Below are 22730 nucleotides of genomic sequence, written 5' to 3'. Positions count from 1 at the left end.
TGTCTCTCTGTCTCTCTTTCTATATCTCCTCCTCCTCTCTCAATTTCTATCCTACCCAAGAAAAATGAGAAATGGCCTCTAGGAGCAGTGGATTTGTAGTACTGACACCAAGACCCAGTGATAACCCTGAGGGGGGGAGAGAGAAGGTCACTGCTTTATCCAAACCCAACACCTCACTCTCAAAGCTCCCGCCCTCACATTAAGTCCTCTACTTTTTACTTATCCTTCAGGAGGACTGATGAAAAAGGTAGAAGCCATAAGTCCAACTGGGACAAATTCAGTCTTCTGTGCATGGTGAAACACAGTGAAAAAACTACACTTAACATTTGATTTATTTAACTTTGTGATTGATGTCAAATACACATCCAGACAACTTCCCACATCATACAGTTATGAATTATTGAAAAAATGGGAATCCCACACAGACTCTTCTTCCTCCCCAAAGGCAGTCAGTGTCTTGATTTCTGACACCAGAGAGAAATCCAGTTGCCTGCTGTCCAGCTTTCTAAAAGTGGAATCATACACTCTGCGTCTGATTATTTTCACTCAGGAGTCACTCTGTGAGCTCCAGCTACGTTGCATGGTGACTTGTTTGTGTTTGTTGCTGTATAATATTCTGTGGCATGAACGTATCAAGACTCATCGATCCCGTCAACTAGAAATTGACTCTTGGTTTTTGTTTTTTTCTCTTTCCTCCGGGGTTATTGCTGGGGCTTGCTGCCTGCACCACAAATCCACTGCTCCTGGAGGCTATTTTTTTCCTTTTGTTTCCTTTGTTGTTTTATCCTTGTTGTGGTTATTGATGTCGTTGTTGGATAGGACAGAGAGAAATGGAGAGAGCAGGGGAAGACAGAGAGGGGAAGAGAAAGATAGACACCTGCAGACCTGCTTCACAGCTCGTGAAGTGACCCCCCACCCCTGCAGGTGGGGATCTGGGGGCTCGAACTGGGGTCCTTATGCCAGTCCTTGCAGTTCGCCCCATGTGCACTTAACCTGCTGCGTTTCCACCCGACAACCCCCCCCCCCGCCTTGGCTGTTTCTAATCTTAGACTCTGCAGTACCTGCTACCAAGATCTTCTAGAAAAAAAATGATTCTCAAAATTCTGCATCTGAGAACCCTTTGACATTCATGCAAATGATTAAGACTTCTCAGAGATCTTTAGTTGACAAGACTTACGGTAACACTTATCAGATTAGAAATTTAAGCTGAGAAGTGAAAAAAGTTGTACTTGGAAAGGTACTTCAAAATGAACCACAATTAGTATGTACTCTATACTCTACATGTTGCATGTTTACAAATAACATATTTTGAGGAACAAATTACTTCTTTCAAGACACACAAATGTTAGTGAGTTGAATGCCTTTCTTTTCTTTTTATGTCTGCAGGTCTCTGGAGTAGCAATCTGGTCTAACAGGAGATGGCTGGTTTCAACTCTCCTAGCTGGGGTGGTATCAGACATCACCGAGGGAGAATGAGAGTGGGAGAGACGTGAGATGCCATCTCCCTTGTGAACTTGGGAATTCTCTAAGACGATCTCAGGGACCCCTTAGTCTGTTGACAAAAATAAGGGAGTCCTTGCTCTAGAGTACCCAACTGGTTTCAGTGAGGCAGTCCAGCAACCAGCACCCCAAGTTGGCCCCCCATTGGCAGACAGATAATATACTCCAAGCCACCATGAGTAAATTCACTTCTTAGCTGATTAAAATCTCATATTTTCTTCTCAATACAAGTCTTACTTGTAAGATCTCAATTTGAAATGTTTTGATTTCATTCATTCTATGCCAACGATGCCCATTAGAAATATGATGCAAGCCACTTATGTAATCTAAAATTTTTGTAGCCATTGAAGAACATCAAAATAGGAAAATTAATTACGATGATGTATTTCACTCAGCCTAATGTTTATAAACTATTTGGATATACAGAATCAACACACAAATTTAATCATCCCTTCAAAAATATTAATGATGTTAATTTTAGCATTTTTCTTTCTTTAATTTATTATATTTACTATGAGAGAGAGAGATTCACATGAGACAGAAGAAAAGGGGGGGGGGACTAGTCTATCACTCTAGTACATGCAGTGCTAGGGATTGAACCTTGCACATGTAGGTCCAAAGCTCTACCAGTTAAGCCATCCCCCCAGCTGCTTCATTTTTTTAAATTTTATCTTAATGAGCAAGATACAAAGAGAAAGATGCAGAGAGACTGGAGCCCTGCTTAGCTCTGGCTTCTTGTGGTGCTGGGGATTGAACCTGTGACCTCAGAGCCTCAGGCAGGAGTCTTTTCAATTTTTCAATGAGCACTTAACCCCCCCCCCCCCCCCCCCGTGCATCACTGCCTAGCTCCCACCAGGTATTTTTTCTTACTGAAATTTTTTTCTAAACCTTCAGAACATACACTGCATTTTTTTAAATTACTGTATTTATTTATTTACTTATTTATCATAGAGAAAGATAGAAAGAAAGATACAGAGAGAGACCAGGACCCTGCTCAGCCCTGGTTTATGGTGGTATTGGGGACTGAGTCTGGGACCTCAGATCCTCAAGCATGTAAATCTTTTTGTATAACAATTAAGCTGTCTTGCTCGCCCTCGAACTGCATTTTTATCTCTACTATGTCTCAATTCAAATGCTATTTTCGTTTGTTTGTTTGTTTGTTTTGCTCCCAGGGTTATCGCAGGGCTCATCACTGGCACTTCGAATCCACTGCTCCTAGTGCCATTATCCCCCCCTTTATTCCCTATTTTATTTGATAGGACAGAGAGAAATTGAGGTGGGGGAGGTAGAGAAGGAGAAAGACACCTGCAGACCTGCTTCACCGCTCATAAAGCGTCCCTGCTCAAATTCTAAATTTTTATCAAGACATACTTGATCTGGATTTAGAAGTCAGAAAATCCCCCCTCCCCCAGGCCTGGAAAGTTCGATTCACTTACTCAGAATCTTGCAAACATACTTAAACTTTCCTAGTAACTGAATGCAGTAGCAGTATTCAAGTTAATTCCAATTAAAAATCCAGTTCCTCATTAAAATCCAGTTCCTCATTCATAGTTCCACAATTCAAGCTCTCAGTAGCTAGCTCCACAGGACTGATTGTGATCATTTTGGATGGAGAAACCTGAACATTATCCTCTACTTTTCTTATCCATCCCATTCTTTGAGGCCTAGCTTGGAAAACTTACTCAGATTCATTATCTTTCTAGAACAATATCACTCTGGTGGGCTTCCTCATTGGGTGGCATGGATATTTTAGAATGTGTGGGGTCTTTGAAAGTACTCTGGAGCTAGAGTTAGCAAATGGCCAGTTTCCTTTGTTTGGTCTTGAGCACGTTCTCATTTGATGTTTTTGTGGATGGAGACTTAAGTTCACGTTGTGACTGATGGCAGCCTTGAAATCTACTGCTGCCCAGCCAGCCCTGGAATGCGCCTCTCTCTGATTGGTCAGGACAGGAACTTTAAATGGGACAGAACCGAAGGAAACTTAGGCCAGCTTGCTGTGTTTATTTAGACCAAGTACTAGAATGTTTGCAGTATCCTTAGAGATGAACAACACATCTGTGTCAGAAAGAGAAGGCCGTTAGCCTACCTAGTTCCGTTTATTGGCATGCTTCCTCCTCAGGTGTGCTCCTCTGGCAGAGAAGTAACGCCTTGCAATTCCAGGTCAAAGGTATTCAGATTAAAGAAGCAGCACTGAGGTCAGCATCTTAGAACTCAAAGGCAAGGCGGCAAAACGAATTCCCCGTGTTTCAAGACCTCCTTTGGCTCTTCCCCTTGAAACATGGGGAATTCGTTTTGCATCACCTCCAAACCATTTGAAATTCAGGATAATGCAAAGTCACTGGTGGTGACTATATCCACTGGTGGTGGGTGGGGGGGGATCTCTTACTGGTCCTCTCAAAATGAATACTGGCACGCAGGTCTAACCATCTGGGTCCATTACTGTAAGTGTTGTGGCTGATCAAGTGTTTGATTCTTGGCAATGACTTATCAAATGAGAAAATGGCTTTCATCTCCTTCTGATGTGCTGCCTCCCTCAAGTTGACTGCTTAAGCTTTTAGCTGGTTTTATCATTCCATCACATCCATTCTCCTCCTGTTGGGTTTGTTCAGGAATCCTGCATCTGAGTGCATGATGTCATTTCAAATAAATCAATTTTGAGCTGGGAAGCTTCTGGAATTTCCTTATCTAAGGCAGCCAAGCTAAGTAAACTTAATTCACATCCACCAGGAGCTCGGTGGAGGCTAGCACCATCCTACTTGAAAGGATTTCATGCTAAGTGACTTGGGAAGACTGAGGTTTTGCTGGGATCTGTTTTGAACTGGAGGCCCCAGGTTTTCTGTCTCCTCTGTAGAGTGTCAGGGGAGCCACGGCCACTTGGTACTGGCCTAGCACAAAATGATTTTCAGCCAGTGCACTCGACTCTTAAGAGTTAACAATTACATAACTAATATAGCAATTGTGCCGCCATCTTGAATTCATTCGGGTTCGGGGAATGCAAGTTTTTTGCCTCAGCAATCATACTAAAAAAGTGCTAGAATCACCACAAGACAGGGGGGACAAAGTAAAATCTGAATGTGGAGCCAACCATTGCTGGCCTTGCAAAGTGCCTTCTCACTCTGTCTTGGAATGGTCTTGCTCTTAACACCATCTTGGCATTCTTTATACTTTCTGGGTAAAAATGTACTTCTGCTTTTCCTAGAATGCGCAAGCTGTCTTACCTGAAGCATCAGTTAGTTGTAAAGTTATAGGAAGCCCAGTGATATCTCCTCTTCTTCCACAGCCTAATTCTCTTCCACCTTTTGGCTGATACCATTCAGTCCTCCATTCCAGTGCGAGGCCACCAATTGCCATGAAAATACACATCCTCTGGGGTAGGCTCGCTCTTAAGCCATAACCAGTGTTTCCACTTTGGCGCTGTGGAACAGTCAAAGTAAGGTGTGTTGGAGTGAAACGTTTTCAATGGGCAGGTATGCCGAAGAGAGGAAGAGGAGGTTGCTTAGCCCTTGAGAGCAATAAAATGCAAACTGGAAAGTTGGAGGCTCTGCTTGGGCCTCAGCAGACCCTGATCCCTTCTCTACAAAAGTCTTTGTTTGCATGGCTGTGCCTTTACACTTCCTGTGGTGATCAGGTAGTTGTTCTTGCCCCATAACAGGAGCCTTTGTCAAGCGGAAGGTTCCAGAACCCAGGGTCAGGGTTCCCAGACTTGCTAGAAGTTAATAGTTCTCACATCCCAGTTTGTGGAGTCAGGAGTGGGAAGTCAGACTAGGTAGAGAGGCCAGGGGACAGTTTTCTGTTCCACTGTCAACGAGATCTGTCATCACCCATGGCCTCACACACACAGCTGCATCTGAGCATGGACTGTCCTCCTGGGGTACTCAGCAGAGTGGTGACAGCTGTCTGATGTGGGGACCTGGGATTCTCATCCTGGTCTTGCCTCACTACCAGTTGGCTTGGGGTCATGGGAGTGGTGGGGGACAGTGAAGGTGGGCTTCCCGAGGCAGGAGAATGAGCTCATTGCCTGCTATCACCAGGGTAACCTGCATAGTGGCTGGAAGCTCTGATTTACCCTTGCCTCGCACATGCTCTTTCGCCCTTCTGGCTGGATTCCTGGGCTTTACAGTGGGGGTGATGATGCGGAGACCTGCCTCATAGAATCATTTCACAAAGCACTTCGAGCAGTGCCTGATACACGGTACGTGCACAGTTGTTATCTGCCAAATGCACAGACTACTGATTTGATCACTAGGATATATCGTCCACGTGAGGACACTCCCATTTCGTGGTGCTTTCAGATTTAGCCGCGAGAGTAAGGTGGCACCCACTTAAGGATTGCAACTTCAGTTCTTATGGTCAGCCAGATTGCCTTGCCAACTCGTCTGCAGATATTTCTCAGTGTGTGAAGGAAGAGGAGAAACAACAACTAAATGTCGCAAAACAAAACAAATGGTGGCATCTGGGGTGAGAGGGAAAGGGGGATTGGCACAAATTAAGTGAAGGCATTGCCACAGACTAACTTCTGGAGAGACTGTCAAGTCAGGCCTGGCTGTCTCCTATTTGTTTTCTGTTTGTTTTCAAAGACTTTCTAGCTCCAGACTTTGGCTGGGAGCACTGAGCTTCCTCTGGGATTTGAGTGAACCACAAAGAGAAAGCATGCTGTTCACTTTCTTCAATGTTCCTTACTCCTCTCTCCCTTCTCTGCTTCCTTCCCTGGGTCTCTTTGCTCTGACATAAGAAACCAAGATGGCGGCACTTCCTGAGGATAATAGAGATTGAGTAACTGTTGGGATCATGGGAAGCTGGAGTGCTACACAAGCGCTATGTGACTGATTTCCTGATGAAAAGCAACTCTCGGACAGGGGTGCGCTTTACCTTGGATGTCCCCCGTCTCTTGACCATGTGGTCTGGACTGCTTCAGAAGAGGCTGGCAGCAGGCCTAGTGGGGACTAGAACAGCTGTGGGGCAGGACAGCTCCAGCCAGCCATGCTGGATCTTTAATTCTCCACACATGTGCATATATGTACAGGAATCCAGCAGATGGGAAACGAGCAGGCTTGGGCAGTGGTCCATTGACAAGTAGCAATAGCCCTAAATCACAGTGGCCTGGACTACAGATTTGCTCTAGGGGGTTGGCAATTTAGGCAAACCCAAAGAAAAAGGCTCTCCACCCAACTTTTTCCTGAAATGCCAGAGGACTCCAGCAGGTCAGTAGCAAATGCAAAATTAACTCCTGGCCCCCTTCCAAAGAGATCTGACCTACTTATCCATCATTGAGAATAAGCCAAAAAGGAAGTTCAGTGGCCTGTGTTTTGATTTGTTGAGGGAGAGAAGAGTGAGGAGGGAGCACCACACAGCCGGATTCCCTGAGTCACTTCTCCTGAAGCATGAATGAATATGGCTGGAATTCTTGCTTTTTTTTTTTTTCCTGTCTTTCTCTCCCCCTCTCTATTCCTCTCCTCTCTCCATTTCTCTCTGTCCTACCCAACAACAATGATATCAGTGACAGCAATCATCATAACCACAACAACGATAAAAAAACAAAGACAACAAAGGGAAAAAAAACCAGTCTCCAGGAGCAGTGGATTCATAGTGCAGGCACCGAACCCCAGCAATAACCCTGAAGGCAAAAAAAAAACAAAAAAACAAAAAACAACCAACTTTCAGTGCACTTTTAGTGGGGGTAGATAGCATAATGGTTATGCAAAAAGACTCTCACGCCTGAGGCTCCAAAGTCCCCCCAGCATAATCATAACCCAGAGTTGAACAGTGCTCTGGTCAAAAAAAAAAAAAAAAGCAAATTTCACTTGTAGCTTAAGTTCGAATCATCTTTGGGTGATATATTGTAAATACAACTTTTCTTCAGGATTTTATCTTTAGGCTGGAATTATTTTTTAAAATATTTATTTATTTATTTGTTTATTCCCTTTTGTTGCTCTTGTTGTTTTATTGTTGTAGTTATTATTGTTGTTCTTGAAGTCGTCGTTGTTGGATAGGACAGAGACAAATGGAGAGAGGAGGGGAAGACAGAGAGGGGGAGAGAAAGACACCTGCAGACCTGCTTCACTGCCTGTGAAGCGACGCCCCTACAGGTGGGGAGCTGGGGGCTCAAACCGGGATCCGTAGGCCCGTCCTTGAGCTTTGCACCACGTGTGTTTAACCCGCTGCGCTACCGCCCAGCTCCCAGGCTGGAATTCTTGACACTGACCTTGGGAGGACTCTGCACACACACACTCGCACGCAAGCACGCACGCACGCACACACGCACACATGCACTGCTAGTCTGCTATGATTCTGCTTAGTGAAAAGACCAGACCCAATTCTGAAAAGCTTTCTCTAGATTAAAGCCTCCTCAGGCCCTTCTATGGGAAGGCATCTCAAGCTAAGTCAACACGGGGAGTGGAGACACTAGGATTTCTGTGGGTGTCTGCCTGTTATCTCCTCAGCTAACTAGTGAGTGCACCCCTCCTCTGGCTCCTAGTGTATTGGCTGCTTTTCCCCCCAAGAACTTTGCTCTGCCGGGCGCTGCGCCGTGCCCACCTGTGGACACTTTATTTGGTCCCTGCCCCACCTTGCGTCCTCCACCCCCCCATCTGCAAAGAGCATGCCCTATGCACATCCCCTGAACCAGAACCCCCATTTAGATGCTGCTTCTAAGTAACTAAGTCCAAGAGATAGTGGGAGGAGAGGGACGTTTGAGAACAATCTCAAACCTGACTGGCTACACATCAGAGTCAATGGAGCTGCCGAAATGCAGATTTCCAGGCCCCACATTCCCAGGCTTTGATTCAGTGGGTCCAGTGTGAGGCCAGAGAGTCTGTGGTCTCCCTGAGTGGGTCCTTGGTCATTTCCATTCAGTTGGTCCTTTGTGGAAGGGAAACCCCTCACTCCAGCTCACCGGCTGCCTTTTGGAGCTCGCTCAGGAAGCAGTTATCGATCGAGCTTAGGGACAAACCACACTATCTGTCAACACTGAGAAGCACAGATTTAAGCGCAAAAGACCTGCAGTTGTAGTCGAGTCTCCCGAAGGCTAGTGTACCATGCAGATTCTCACAGCTCACTGAGAAAATCGGTGGGTCCTGAAGTGTCAAGGCCTGTCTCATTGGGAAAAGGGATGATCTGTGGGGTGCTAAAGTTGCCATGGATTTTCCACAAAGGAAGATGTGACCCAACTTAGACTACAATTAAGGGGGGTGGCCACCTGGTTGAGCACACATGTTACTATGCAGAAGGACCCTGGTTCAAGGCCCCGCTGCTCACCTACAAGGAAGCAGATCTGTAGCCCTCTCTCTCTCTCTCTCTCTCTCTCTCTTTCTCTCTCTCTCTCCCTCTGTTCCCCCTGCCCCTCTCAATTTCTCTCTGTCCTATCAAAACAAAATAGAAAGGAAAAAAGGGGGATGGCCGCTAGGAGTGGTAGATTCATGGTACCAGCACAGAGCCTCAGCGCAAACCCTGGTGGCAATTGAAATATATGAAATGTAGACTTTCCAACCTTCATGCTCATGTGTCTTAGCCTTTGGATTAGTAGTTTTATTGGTGGTGGTTTTGTTGGTGTTTGTTTTTTATCAGAGCACTTCTCAGTTCTGGCTTATGGTTGTGTGGGGCATTGAACCTGGCACCTTAGAGCCTCAGTCATGAGAGTCTCTTTGCATAACCATTTTGCTATCTACTCCCACAACCTCTTGATGCCATTCACCAACAGACCTGGCTTCTCAATAGTGTTGGTTGTGTATTGACCAAAATTCCTTTTGACTTCCATATCCGTCATATTGGATGGTGTCCCTCATCTTCCCAGTTCAAGATGGCTACCAGAGCCCCAGCCATCTGACTTTTGGCCCAAGCAGGAGGATAAACAAGGAGCAAATGTCCTTATCTTCGTCAGACTTTCTTGGAGTTTCACAGCACGATCGCTTTGATCTCATTGATTAGATAGCCACCCCAGCTACCAAGGAGACCTAGCCATGTAGCCTTTTGGTTCTGTGACAGTGAGTCCAACTTTAAAAGACAGAGGGGTGTTGTTTTGTTTCGTTTTATCAGTTTGAAAGCAAAGGCGTAGTGGAAGGCTCAGCAGGAAATGAACAGTCTCTACCATGGGACCCTGCTAGGTAACATTCTTAGCCCCGTTTCACAGATCAGAAGAGTGAAGGACTTGGCCTCACTTCACAACCCCTGTTGTCAGCAAAGCCAGAGTCAGACCATCATCTCTCAACTACTCCTTCCTGCCCACTTTTGCAATTTTTGTGAACTAGTTTTCATTTCCTTAGAGGTGCATTTGTTTCTGTTCTCCTGGTTTTATTCTTGATGGACCTTTTTCTCTCTCTTGTTTGCATAGATCCTAACAATACAACAGAGCTCTGCTCCAGTGTCTCCAGAATCCATTCCCTGCGCCTTACCTGCTGTCTTCATTCTGTACATATTTGCTGAGCACCTACTGTGTGACAAGCACTGGTCTAGGCATCCAGACTTCACCAGTGATTAAAACAGACTCAAACTAGCTCAACTTCCTTTAACTCTGAGCCTTAGTTCCCTTACCTGGACATTGGGAATAAGCAAAGTTAGTGCACAGGGTATTACAAGGATTAAGTGAGGCATCGTAGAGAAATGCTTCCTGTTCCTTTGGTTGTGGTTATGAACATTAGATCATAAGCTTCCTGTGGGGAGGCAGACTTTCCAAGGCCAGCTCACCAAGATGAAGGCTTACTTTGCTGAGTGGGTGAAGAGGGTCCTGGTGGAGAGAGGACTTGCCTCTGGATTCAGGAAACCATGGGCCTCAGAGGAAGTTGCTTATTTGGATTTGTTTTGTGTTGCCTAATATCGGCTGGGAGTTGTGGTGGGTGGTGTGCTCAAAAGAAACAAGACTGAATAAGAATCTACTGCTCATGCTCTTTTGGAAGGCCACAGAAAGAAAAAGAAAAAATACATTCTTTTTCCTTCTAGAATGTCTTTCTCTTCACCACCCCTCATGGATTTTGTGTTTTAGCAAGTTCCGCTGACCTCATTTTATGGGGCTTTCTTTTCTGTTGTCTCCAACCTTCTCTGCTTCTTGCCTTGGTCTCTTGGCCACCTGTGGGGAGTGTGCTGCTGGTTTAATGTCCACAAAAGAAACTCTGGAAGCCAAGAGGCATCGAGCACTGGCACTCCCAGAGATGCTGGGTTCTAGAATAATCACTAACGGGGCCACCTCACCTAGAGGTAACCCCAAGATGCCATGGACACTGCAGGCTGGACTCCCCTTCCCTGTCCCGCTAAGGTGAAAGGATGCGTGTGGGCCCTTCTCCCACCTCTGACATCTGGTTTGATTCTAGGCAGCTAAATAGTGCCTTTGCCATGAACAACAAATACTAATTTCACTGTGGTTTTTAAACACCAAGTGCAAATATTTTCCCTTTTCAGTTTGGGGTCAATGAAAGGGAAAGAAACAGGGTCGAGAAGGAGACTGACCGTTTGCAAACGCCTATGACTTCCCATAGAAAATAAAACAATGGGATAATTCCCTTCCTTTCAGGAGAGATCTTTCCTCACTGATTGCTATTGGAGACCAGGCTGGAAGTGGGATTTGAAAACAGTCTTTGCCTTGGCTCCTCTGCCCAGGCCCACCACAACTGCTGGCACAGTCCCCCCGAACCCCATAAAACCCAGGGCCTTCACTTTCTCTCTCTTCTGTCTTCATCTATCTGTCTCCTCACCAACTTCCTGGGGTCTCCACTTGCAGGGAGGTAGGCAGGAGCACCTCAATCGGGGGCCCAGGCAGTGGCTGGCCCCTTCTTGGAGGTTGCTGACCTGACAGATGCTCAGAGGCCTGAGCTTAGTCTGGGCCGCTGTGAGTCCCAGCCAGACTCCCCCCATCGCCCCATGGACGTACCCTCTCTGGGGTGCTCCCCCAGGACCCCCACACTCCTCATGCCCCCCAACTCTTGTTGGAGGAGTCAGGGGTTGCCCATGCCATCTGTGGGCATCCAGTGGGGGGGGTCAAGGGAAAAAGCAGATGCAGGGAGCCTCCTGCTGGGTGTCTGCGTGCCCTCTGGACAGCACGGCTGAAAGCACAGGCGCACATGCATGTGTGTGCACATGCGTACATGCATGTGTGTGCGGGAGCGAGTGCAGGCCTGCTGAGACCTGGACTTGCCCCACCTGTGAGAAGAATGAGTGGGGCGACCTCAGAGTGGTGGGATGGGGCTCAGTCCTTCCCACGGCGGGCTAGGTGGTTGGCACAATGGCCAGTGCGGTGGCTGCACGGGTCTCAGGGCTCGCCTGGTTCCTGACTCTGACAGCTCACTCATGGTTGCCACAGCTTCATGGCATTTTGGCACAGCTCCTCCAGCTGGTGGGGCCTAAGAGGGCAGACCTTGCTGGCCAGCTCCCAGATGATGCCCGCACCGCCAACGCCCTGTTCTGGTGTGCTTGGCAGAGCCAGCCTGCTCAGCAAGGTCCCCTACATGGCACACTCCCCTGGGGCTGGAACTGGTGGGTGGAGGGCCCAGCCCCCCTCTGGAGTCTGGGTGCACCCCAGGCCCCTGGACTCCTGATTTGCCAGCCAGGGGAAGCCAGGGAGGCTGCAGGATCAGCAGCTGGCCCAGCACTTGGGTGAGACCATCTCGCCCTGCAGGGGGAGTCCCGGAGGCCCTGCAGATGTTGTGTGGGAATCTGCCACCTTCCTCACATGAGGTCGCCCTCCTGCACCCTCCTCCCCCCTGCGCTGCCTGCAGACTTGGGCAGATCAGCTTTCAGCTCCTGGGACTCTGAGGGGGGGCTGGGGAGCAAAGAAAGGCCTGTCCTGAGAAGCAAGCGAGCAGACGCAAGTATGCTCTCCTGCTGCATGCCTGGGAATGCAGGTATCTGTGGGGGAAGACAAAGGGGGAGCCGGCCTGATGAAGGGGGCCTTGAGCTGCGGCCCCAACTATGAGGGGCACAAGAAGTGTGCTATTCAGAGGAAGGGAGTCCTCTCACGGAACCGAAGTGAGGAGGAGAGAGGCCATGATGACTGACCTTGACATCTGGGGTCAGGCAGCTAAGTTAAGTTTGCAGTTGTGAGTTCCTTCCTCGGCTTCTGCTCTGACAAGTGCCTTCCTTTCAGGAGGGCCTAGGGGTGGGAGGTATGTTAGGGGGTTCCTGGGCAGGGTCCTGGGGCTCCAGCAGGGGCTGGACTGGGCCCAGCTCAGGTTCACAGTGACCCAGCCTTGGTGTCCCTTTCTTCTCTCTCCTCCTGCTCCCTCCCTCCTTGGAATGCCTCCTTATCTTGCCCTCACCCTGACATTACAGCTCTGAGGAGGCCCCAGACCTCAGCCCTCCAGGCTCTAGTTTCTGTCCGCCCTGACATGGCCTAAAGCCACCAGGGGCATGACTTGCCTCCTCCAGCCTGGTGGTTCCAGGTCGAAGCTGTTGAAGGAAAGTGGCTTGGAGAAGCATGAAGCTCTGGGCCCTGTCCGGCCAGCTTTGTGGCCGGAGCACCGTGCAGCCTGTGCCCCTCTGCCAGGTGTAGCGTGAGGTTTGGGGAGTATGATTGATGAAGGCAGCCCTCTCCTTGCTAAACTGCAGCTGGCATGCCCGATCCCTGTCTCTGTGGTGTCCACCCCCTGCGTCAGGGGCCATGCCTGCATGGCCAGGTCAGCCCAGTGGCTGTGGGTGTTCCTGCTGCATGAGGCCAGGTGCACAGGCTGAGCTCTCCCCATTTTATCAGGGCTGTTGCAGAGGTTGGGGACAGTCCCACTATCCTATGGACTGATGAGGCTAGCCATTGTGTGAATGGGCCACACTTCAGGCCTCACTACCGGGGTTCCTGGGGGTGGTGGTGGACCCAGGCATCAGAGCATTTGCTTCCGGGCTTCCCCACAGATTCCGCTGTGCACCAGGGCTGGCAGTAGTCCCTGGTTTCCTCCAAGGAACAAGTCAGGAAAGGGAAAACACAGGCTTACACGTTGTATCCGTCCCCTGATGGGTAGTGCTTACCAAGCAAGGAGTAAGTCAGGGAGGGCTGGACACAGGTGGCCAGTCTGAGCTCCAGGGGAAAGATGGCCAGAGGAATTTGAGAACAGCTGCCCCTGGGGGCTTGCAAGATGCAAGGCCTGGGGGTGACACACAGCCAGGGTAGGCTGGGGGAGGTGGTGAGGCTGCTGGGCACAGGACTCTCCCTTCCTCGGGCTGCGGGCCCTTCCCGAGTTTGGCCACCTTCTGGCTTTCGTCTTGGCAGGGTCCAGCTGACTCTGGACAGCTCACCAGTGTGGGGACTGGGCCCTTAATCAAAGATGTTTCCAAGTAGGACTTGGCAGATATTGCATTCAGCACAATAAAAGCTGAGGGGAAAATGACTGCTCTTTGCTTCCACACAAATTTTATTACACCAGGTTTCATTATAAAAATGTTATAGTTTTGGGTGTGTGTTTATTACATAAACAATGTAGTTACTCTGATCTTCACCATCTTTCAAGCCGGAGTCTCAGAGGGAGTTTTATTTACTAGATTTAAAGCCAAGGAACAATTGTTTCCTACGATTGCCTTATAAGCATAGGAATAATTCAGAGAAAAATAAAACTGTTTTCTCTCCTCCTCAGCTCTGTGTTGAATCTCCAGCTTAGAGGCAGCAGGCATGGCCACGTGCCCACAGCGTCAGATCTAGAAGCTGACAGACTCTCCCTGGGTAGACTTAAAAGGCATAGTGCAGTCTCCGGCAAAAGGAAGTCACAGGACTGGAGCATTAGGCTCCTTGGAGTCAGATTCCAGGGTGTCCTGGCCATGTGGGCGGGGGATGAGAAGCACTCACACTTGCACAGACAGTGCTCTCAACACCAGGCTGTGCTGAGGAGTCAGGAAGCCCAGTGGCGCACAGCCTTCATTTAGGCCCAGACATCTGGGTATTATTCCCTTCCCAGAAACAGAGCTTTCTTAGTTCTGTCTGTGTCTGCTCAGGCCCTGATGTTTTTTTCATGGAAACCACATGTTTGTGGCAAGGCACTTGCTGCTAACTCCCCATGGTAGAGCCTGTTGGGTCCATTGCATCAGTGTCGCTGATTTTTGCATTGATTTACCTGTTTTCATTTGCTTGGGGTTATAAAGCTTTTGCCATTTCTTGGGTTGAACAGTTTTATTTAGAAAAAAAAAAGCAGCAAATAGAAGGATTGAAAGCTACAAGTTGGGACTCGTGTGTGTGTGTGTGTGTGTGTGTGTGTGTGTGTGTGTGTGTGTGTGGTCTTTCAGGTCCTAGTGCAGGATGGTGGAGGGAGACGTAGGCTGGGGGTGAGGCTGTTTTGCAGAAAACTGAGAAATTTTACATATGTACCATCAACTTAATTCACTGTAAACCATTAATCCCCTCTCCAATACAAAGAAAGCAAGCAAGCTACAAATTGACCTCAGTGTACAGCTTTGGTGAATTCCCACTGGTTTTTACCCTGTGGACTGCTAGCTATGGATGTCATCCACTCTGATAGTTAGGCTTAAGAGAGGCAGCATGGTGTGACAACTGCTAGATCTCGGTTTGAATTTGTAACCTGCCTTTTTTTTTTTTTTTTATCAGTTATGTGATTCTGGGCAGATTACAGGATCTTGGCTTCCTTGTTTCCAAAATGGAGATACTGGTACCCACCTTGTGCCATCCTTAAATGAGGTTGAAAAGGTTGCAGCCCATGGGTTTAGCGCAGTGACAGTACACCTACTTGCGGCTCAGTCCCTAGTAGCTATGGGTAATTTCCCTATTTAGAAGAATATGCCTTGGCATAGGCAAAGGCTTTGTGTCTGGGAGGCTTCTCTCTTCATTTGCATGTCTTAGGCAGAGGGCCAGGGCAGTAGGTATCCTTTCTGGATCAACCCACTTATCCCCAATGTCCTCCAGAGGCACTGGCAGATGGGACATGAAAATACCCACAGTGTGCCTAGGGGCAGGCACACAGCCAAGCACTACACTGGACTAGGCCTGCCAAGGCAAGCCAGGGAAAAATTCAGCATGATGCAAAAACTCGCCATTGAGAAATTCCTCCAAATGTCTACGCCTCTCTTTCTTTCTTTCTTTCTTTCTTTCTTTCTTTCTTTCTTTCTTTCTTTCTTTCTTTCTTTCTTTCTTTCTTTTTTGCCTCCAGGGTTATTACTGGGTCTCAGTGCCTGCACCATGAATCCACTGCTCCTGGAGGCCATTTTCCCCCTTTTGTTGCCCTTGTTGTTGTAGCCTTGTTGTGGTTATTATTATTGTTGTTGTTGATGTTGTTCGTTGTTGGATAGGACAGAGAGAAATGGAGAGAGGAGGGGAAAACAGAGAGGGGGAGAGAAAGACAGACACCTGCAGACCTGCTTCACAGCCTGTGAAGCTACTCCCCTGCAGGTGGGGAGCCGGGGGCTCGAACCGGGATCCTTACCCCTGTCTTATGCTTTGCGCCACGTATGCTTAACCCGCTGTGCTACTGCCCGACCCCCTGTGCCTCTGTTTCTTATGGAATGCCCCTCAATAGGATTTCTGAACTTCTGTCTCTCAGACCTGGCCCAGTTCCCGGCTACCCAATTGGGTCACTTCCCATTCTGTAGGGTCTTGGAACAGGTGAGCATTTGGGGATCTAAGCTAAAAGGAACAGTCTATCTGTGGAGGGTAGTGGGTGGAACTCTGGGCATCAGGTTTGGTTAAGACACCGTTTTGTCCTGAGGACTTCCAGTTTGGCAAGTCCATGCACACCAGAGAGGCTCACTTCAGTGCCCAAGGGACCAGCTCTCCTTCACGGGGTAGTATGAGCAGTAACATGAGGCTGGTTAAGTTGTTGAACTGACCTTTTACAGGTGTTAAGCTTCACTAAGCAAAATATATCAAGTTTAGGGTGGACTTTTGTTTATGGGTTCGTTTGGGGGTTTTGTCTTATTCTTTAGAAGACGGTAAATGAGTGCATTCTGATGAAAGCAAACAAACAAAAAGACACCTCTTCTCAAAAAGCAAGGCAGACATCTTTTGTAGAGCTAGTCTTTTGCACTGAGTTCAAGCCTGCTGGGTTTTGGTTGATTCTGGCTTCTCCGACACTGGGGGTGGAGAAGTAGAGAAGACGGTGAAATCAGGAAGGAATAAGGCTTCAGGAAGCCAGAGCAACTACGATCTGCTGTCCACACTCTGTATCCCACACTACACCACTGTGGGTCCGCTAAAGTGAATGGTAGTAAGTACATGCTTGTGTTCAAGGCTGAATCTTCTAGTCTTCTCAACGCTTCCGTATACTCTTTTGGGTAGTGTGGCTCCAGCCTAGCTGAGTGTCGTTTGAGGGAGTCGGCTGAAATATTGAGAAGGTCCCCTTTCCTGGGCCATACGGACTTTGCATGTGATTTTTATTCCTTGATCTTACGCTTCGCAACAACCACTGGCTCCTGGGATGACAGAGAAAAGCCACAGCTCAGTCATGTCCACCTTTCTGCCCAAACACAGAACTGGTTCTTCAGAGGCCAAATGTCAAACTCCAGCAGAGGAGGAAGATGCAGATGCTTCCTCAGCTGGGAAGAGAGGAGGCCCCCCAGGTCTGTTATCTGTGCCCCTCCACCCCCACTCTGCAATGGAGTAGAGGAAGCATTGATTTATGCGTCTGGATAAAGGAAATCAAGCTTCTCTTACAGCTTTGCTTTTGTGTTTATGTTCGCCATGGATAACATTTGGTCATTAACAACTAGGATCCCTCTTCCATCTGAGTTCCTAATCTCTGCGAACCTTCACCAGCAAGTTAGAGCTGAATGATTAATTTTGAAATGAGGATGTGCTTAAGAACAGGCCAGGGGCACACACCCACAGCCCCAGAGCCCCAGAGCCCCAGAGCCCCAGAGCCCCAGAGCCCTTGTCTTAAATGGACAATAAATCATACCTCCCACTAATGCAGGCCTGAGGCTTCTGCTGAGCTGAAAGCTGGGGTGATGGCAGGGACCATGGGTTTCTAGTACAGTCCACACCTTTCAGCAAGCTAGCAAAATGGCTGCCTGAGAGAACTGAGATAATTGCATGCCTAGTGCTTTTCCTTAGGAAGAAGTTGATTTGTAGCCTCGCTCTTGATTAGGCTTTTAATTTTCCCCCTCTGCCCCTCACCTCAAGGCATTTACTCCCTTCCCTTTTGTTTTTATTTTTTTTTCTTACACGGGAAAACATCATGGGTAAGAGGAGGAGATTTTATTTTGAAGAACAATGATCACATTAACAAGGTGACAGCAGATAAGCTAAAAGTCACTCCATTTTCTGCTGGGGAAAAATGTTCTCGGCTGCCAAATCGCATTCTGCTTCTCTTTGTCTGGCTCCCCTCGTTCGAGGGCTCTGGCAGCCCAGTCATTGATGGACTCAGCAAAAACATCTGGGGGGGGGGTAAGCTATCCCCTGGATTCACAGAACGAGCGCAATGATAAAATACGACTTACCTTCCTGGCCCACCACATGCTTGTGGTGGGAGCTCACAGTAGGACAGTGACACTTCTCTGTCTTTGGTCCAAAGGACCAAGCAGAAAATAGCTGTGAAACTTAAAACTTGGTAGAGGGCAAAAATCCAATTCAGTGCAAGTTAATAGATGTCTGGGTTAGACTCTGATGGCGCAGAGACCTCTCCAACATTTGAGGCAAAAACTGAGGACTCTCCTACCTTTGAAGTATCACAGCTATATCCCAGGTCATCCAGTGCTCAGTGAAAAACAACGATCAAACCAAATGGGTGTGTTGTTTTTGTCTCTTAAGTGTGACTTTTTAAAAAAATATATTTTATTTATTAGTGAGAAAGGAGAGAGAGAGAGAGAGAGGGAGAGAGAGAACCAGACATCACTCTGCTACATGTGCTGCCAGGGATTGAACTCAGAACCTCATGTTTGAGAGTCCAATGCTTTAATCCACTGTACTACCTCCCAGACCGCGTGACTTTTTTCTTTTTAAATCAGTCTTCAAAATGATTGGAGAATTAAAACATGAATGTGGGGTGGGTGAGGTGAAGAGGAAAAGAAAGAAATTTCCTGGAGGAGGTGAGATTTGAGCTGGGCTTTGATAGACTGGTAGGAGTTTGTTAGATAGGAGAAATGTAATTCAGGGGTTACGCCTCTCGATGCTTTTGGTTTCTCTTTGAGAACTTCCCAACTTGGGAAGCCTGGGAACATTACATTCGACTATCTCTCATTCTGCTTGTAGAAAGTGGAATTGAATTCAAATGTGTTTGGGGGGGACTGGGGAGAATTTCATACTGTAACTCCTGTGTGGTCCCAGGGAAGAAACAGGGCCTCACACCGGCACAGCCTTCAGTGCCCTCTCTGGCACATGATAAGGGCTGAATAAATGTTTGTCATCGTCGTCATCATTAGGCCATGGAGTCAGCAGGGTCTGAGCACAGCCATCAGAATCCATCACACAGAAACAGTGCTATCAGTCACACATAATTAAAACCCTTTTCCCTCGACTACACTTCCTCTGCGGCCGACTCTCATCCCTCATCTCTCGGCCCACTGTGGTTATTATCAGTTTACCCCTGGCACCACACACCGAAAGATGTTTCTACAACCCCCTTCCCCCATTTCCCAACACAACATCATACACACCGATCTACAATTTCAGCAGTGGGTGGATGTTTGAGTGAAGGTATAAATATAAAACCAATGAGTGTAGGTTAGCATTTCTCTGGGCGTCTTTGTTCTCAGCAGTTTTGAAAAATAGGCACTCACAGTAGTGTTTTGTTGTTGTTGTTGTTGTTTTTCCCCTCGGAATCTGTTTATCCTCCAGTGGTTTCACTCTGGTCACAAAGGAAGGTGTTTCTGGGAAGAAGCAGCGAGACACATTTCATCTTAATGTTGGGCAGTTCAGATGAAAGCTAAGCGTTTTTTGCATGCTAACCACTCAGTGCCACTGCTTTGAGACAGACTGCTCTGTCACGTTAGGCGCTGAAGAGATTATGGGCCTAGTGGCTGGGAAAATCAGGAGGTTCATGTGAAAAGTCATCTAGTGGTCTTCTCTTATGTGCTCAGCAGGACTGCTTTGCAATAAGTGTGACTCCTTCAAATATGAATGACCCCCCCACCCCGACTAAACATGAGGGGCCTGGTGGTAAGTCAGCATCCAGGTTAAGAGTCAGAAAATATGCCAAGGCCTGCGCAGCGATCTGCTGAGGTCATTTAAAGTTGATAGGAGATTTGTATTTATTTATTTGTTTGTTTTGGGAAGAAGCAAAAACCTCAGCAGCAGGATACCCTCGGCTCAAAATGGCAGCTGTTGGTGAGCAGACGTATGAAGCCTTTGACATGGTCTCTGGCCATTGCTGCAGGGGCTCTCCCACTTCTTGCTAATTCGCTATCTGTAAAGGATCCATTTATTTATTATCCAGCATTGCCTAGCAGCAGCATAGCATTGGAATATTCATTTCTTACGTGAGGGTTGTAAATGTCTTCCTGGGATCATAAACGGTGATGGATGAACAAGTGCCCTGAGGAGTTTGTGGCAGGTCAAGAAGTTACTCTGCGCGATTCCCCACACCACCCACTGCGGCTGGCTTTGATACGTCCTTGGCAGATCTACTGGAAAGAGGTGGTGTTTTTCAGCGATATGCACAACTGCTCCTGGCCAACTTTTTCATTCCTTTTATTTCAGATACACACAGACAAATACAGAGGGAAGGAGAGACGCCACCACACTGCCCCCACCATTCATAGAACTTCTCCTGGGACCCTCCATGGTGTTCCTATGTGGTGCCAGGGTCCAAACCCAGGTCCTTGGGCATGGCAAGACATGCACTTTGCTGGCTGAGCTATCTCCCAGCCCCACTGTAGTGTCTTTAACAGCAGTCATTATCTATGGGCTCCTTCAGAGCAGGACCTAGGTCTTTCATGTCCATTATAGTATCACCTAGTAGGCTTTAGATACTCGAATACGTTATACCCTGGAATGAGTGAGTCTTTCCAGAGATGTTAGACATAATTATAAAACAGTGTCCACCGATCCTCAAAAAAGCAGGTCTCTCTCATCCCACCACTTCCTTTTTCCACTTCTTTTCGATGGTTTCAAACTTTGTTTTATTTGACAGGACAGAGAGAAATTGAGAGGGGAGAGGTATAGAGAGGGAGAGAGACACCTGCAACCCTGCTTCACTACTCATGAAGCTTTCCCCCTCTAGGCGGGGTCCAGGGGCTTGAACCCAGGTCCTTGTACTGAACCAGGTGTACCGCCTGCTGCCCCCCCCCCCCCAGTCCACCATTCTTTCTCTGGTTCTTCTTGCATTTCATTAGACATTGCCATTTTGAAGACCATCTTCTGGGACGCTGCCAGTATTGTTCCCCACTCATTCATTTCCTATGAAGATTTTCCCAGCAAGACTGTAGAGGAAGTAAGCCTTGTAACTTGTAACTGCTTTTCTGTGGGAAAAGTGTATCACAAATTTGAAAGGAAAGTTGACAAGGGGGCATGGAACACCCCAAGACTCAACAGCGACTTGTACGCCTGCACTGGCGTTTCTGTTCTGTGGCTTTAGCTGATGCCGTTTTCTGACCACAGCCTAGGGGAGGGCAGCAGAGATACAGCGACATCCCCGGATCTCCAGAGTGGCAGGGAGGAGCTCAGAGGGCTCCAGAGTCCCTCTCCTCCCCCGAGAGTCTACTAGTGTCAGCACTAGGCACTGTGGATGTGTATGAAGCTCCCTAGGAAGCCAGAAAAAGTCACTTGCGTCTACTGAGATTTGCATCTCTACAATTCTAAAACTGTTCCCTCTCTGAGACAGATGAACACCAGAACCTTCTGTTCTCTTGCCTTTTAGAACCCCATTTTAAAAACAACCTTAAGTTTATTAAGAACCATCTAGGAGTGTGGCGGAGCTCCTATGTGTAAAGCCGTTTTCTAACACATGGCCTGTTCCTTACGAAACGGTTCTTCTGAATGGCCCTACTGCCTCCTCTTCCTTCTTTTTGGAACGAATCACACTAAAGCAAAACCCTTGACGAGCAGACCAAGTCATGCCTCATTTCTCCTCCAAGAGACCCTCCAGATGGTGAACCATGGAGAAAGGCCTTCTGGCAAGAAGGGGCCACTCTCTACTTGGACACTGGAGTGTGGCTTCTCCACATTCTTAGCACCCTCAATTCTCCCGGCCATTTCTCTTTCCATTGTTCAACTTGACCACATCCTCCTCTCCAGATGATTTGGGTGCGTAGTACCCGACCTCTCTTTCTGTCTGTTCTGTTCTGGACATTTCGTTTCTTATTCCAGCTGGAAGGCCAACTAGTGGAGGTCCTAGACCAGAGCCTGATTGGAGCACCGCGGCCTCATTCCTTTTAAAAATTTTTTTATTATATTTATTTGGAAAGAGACAGCCAGAAATCAAGAGGGAAGGAAGTGATAGAGAGGGAGAGAGACAGAGAGACACCTGCAGCCCTGCTTCACCACTCATGAAGCTTTCCCCCTGCAGGTGGGGACCGGGGGCTCAAACCCGGGTCCTTGTGCATTGCAATACATGCGCTTAAACAGGTGTGCTACCACCCGGCCCCCCACAGCCTCATTCTTACAGCAAGACAAGCTTCTGAGAAGCAAATTCAGAATCAGAATAATGGGAACACTATGCAAATCCTTGTACAGAGAGCCTCCACCCCCTTTCTTCTGGTTCAGAGTTTCTTGGTGAAGAAGACAATATAATCCAGACATGTTTAGCCACCGCTGTGAAAGAATATTAGGGCATAGACCAGCAGATCTGAGGACTATAAAAGAACTTGCTCTCTCCATCTCCTTTATATACTCCTCATGAAACCTGGCCATGGTCAACTAAAAGGGGCCCCCTTTTTGTCCCCTACCCTTTCCCCCCCAGATGTAAAATGAACGGAATCAGTTCATGTACTTAGTACTGCATATAGGCACTGAAAAAGAAAAAAAAAAAACACCATCATCATATAGATGTAAATAGTGCCCCAAGAGTTACTTCTTGTGTTTGTATAACTAGAAGGCAGTGATAGAAAGGAAAGATAAATGATTCCAAGTTCAAAGCTTCTCAGAATTAGACAGAAAAGTCAGAAATGTCCAGGCAACCACATGCTGAGCCAGCTGAACAATTGACTCACACGCTGTTCACCATTTTTTCTCTTCAAAAGCCATGGCTTTTGTCGACACCGGCGGGAACACCAAATGCTGAGCATTTTTCCTATTAAATAAAGTTAGTAATTAATGTCGTGATTAAGAGTGAAGGAGCTGATTTCCCTCTGCTGAAATTCCAGCATCCAGCCGAGGTTGCGAAACCACTGCTCTAGGTATTTAGTTGAAGCCATTATTTCTCCCTTCCTCTGATAGTTCAATTTGG

The 22730-nt window shown here is 47.6% G+C and overlaps 1 protein-coding gene and 1 long non-coding RNA gene across 4 annotated transcripts in view; one reads left to right on the top strand and one right to left on the bottom strand.

The window, feature by feature from the left end:
- Nucleotides 1–22730, bottom strand: part of LOC132535795 (uncharacterized) — a 96197-nt gene that overhangs the window by 3567 nt on the left and 69900 nt on the right. The gene's annotated exons all lie outside the window — the stretch shown is intronic.
- NHS (NHS actin remodeling regulator) overlaps nucleotides 1–22730 on the top strand; it is a 284885-nt gene that overhangs the window by 193064 nt on the left and 69091 nt on the right. The window lies entirely within an intron of this gene.

Source organism: Erinaceus europaeus, chromosome X, assembly GCF_950295315.1.
Source record: "Erinaceus europaeus chromosome X, mEriEur2.1, whole genome shotgun sequence".
Lineage (NCBI taxonomy): Eukaryota > Metazoa > Chordata > Mammalia > Eulipotyphla > Erinaceidae > Erinaceus > Erinaceus europaeus.
The sequence above is the reverse complement of the archived record's forward strand: the minus strand, read 5'-3'. Positions and strand labels throughout refer to the sequence as shown.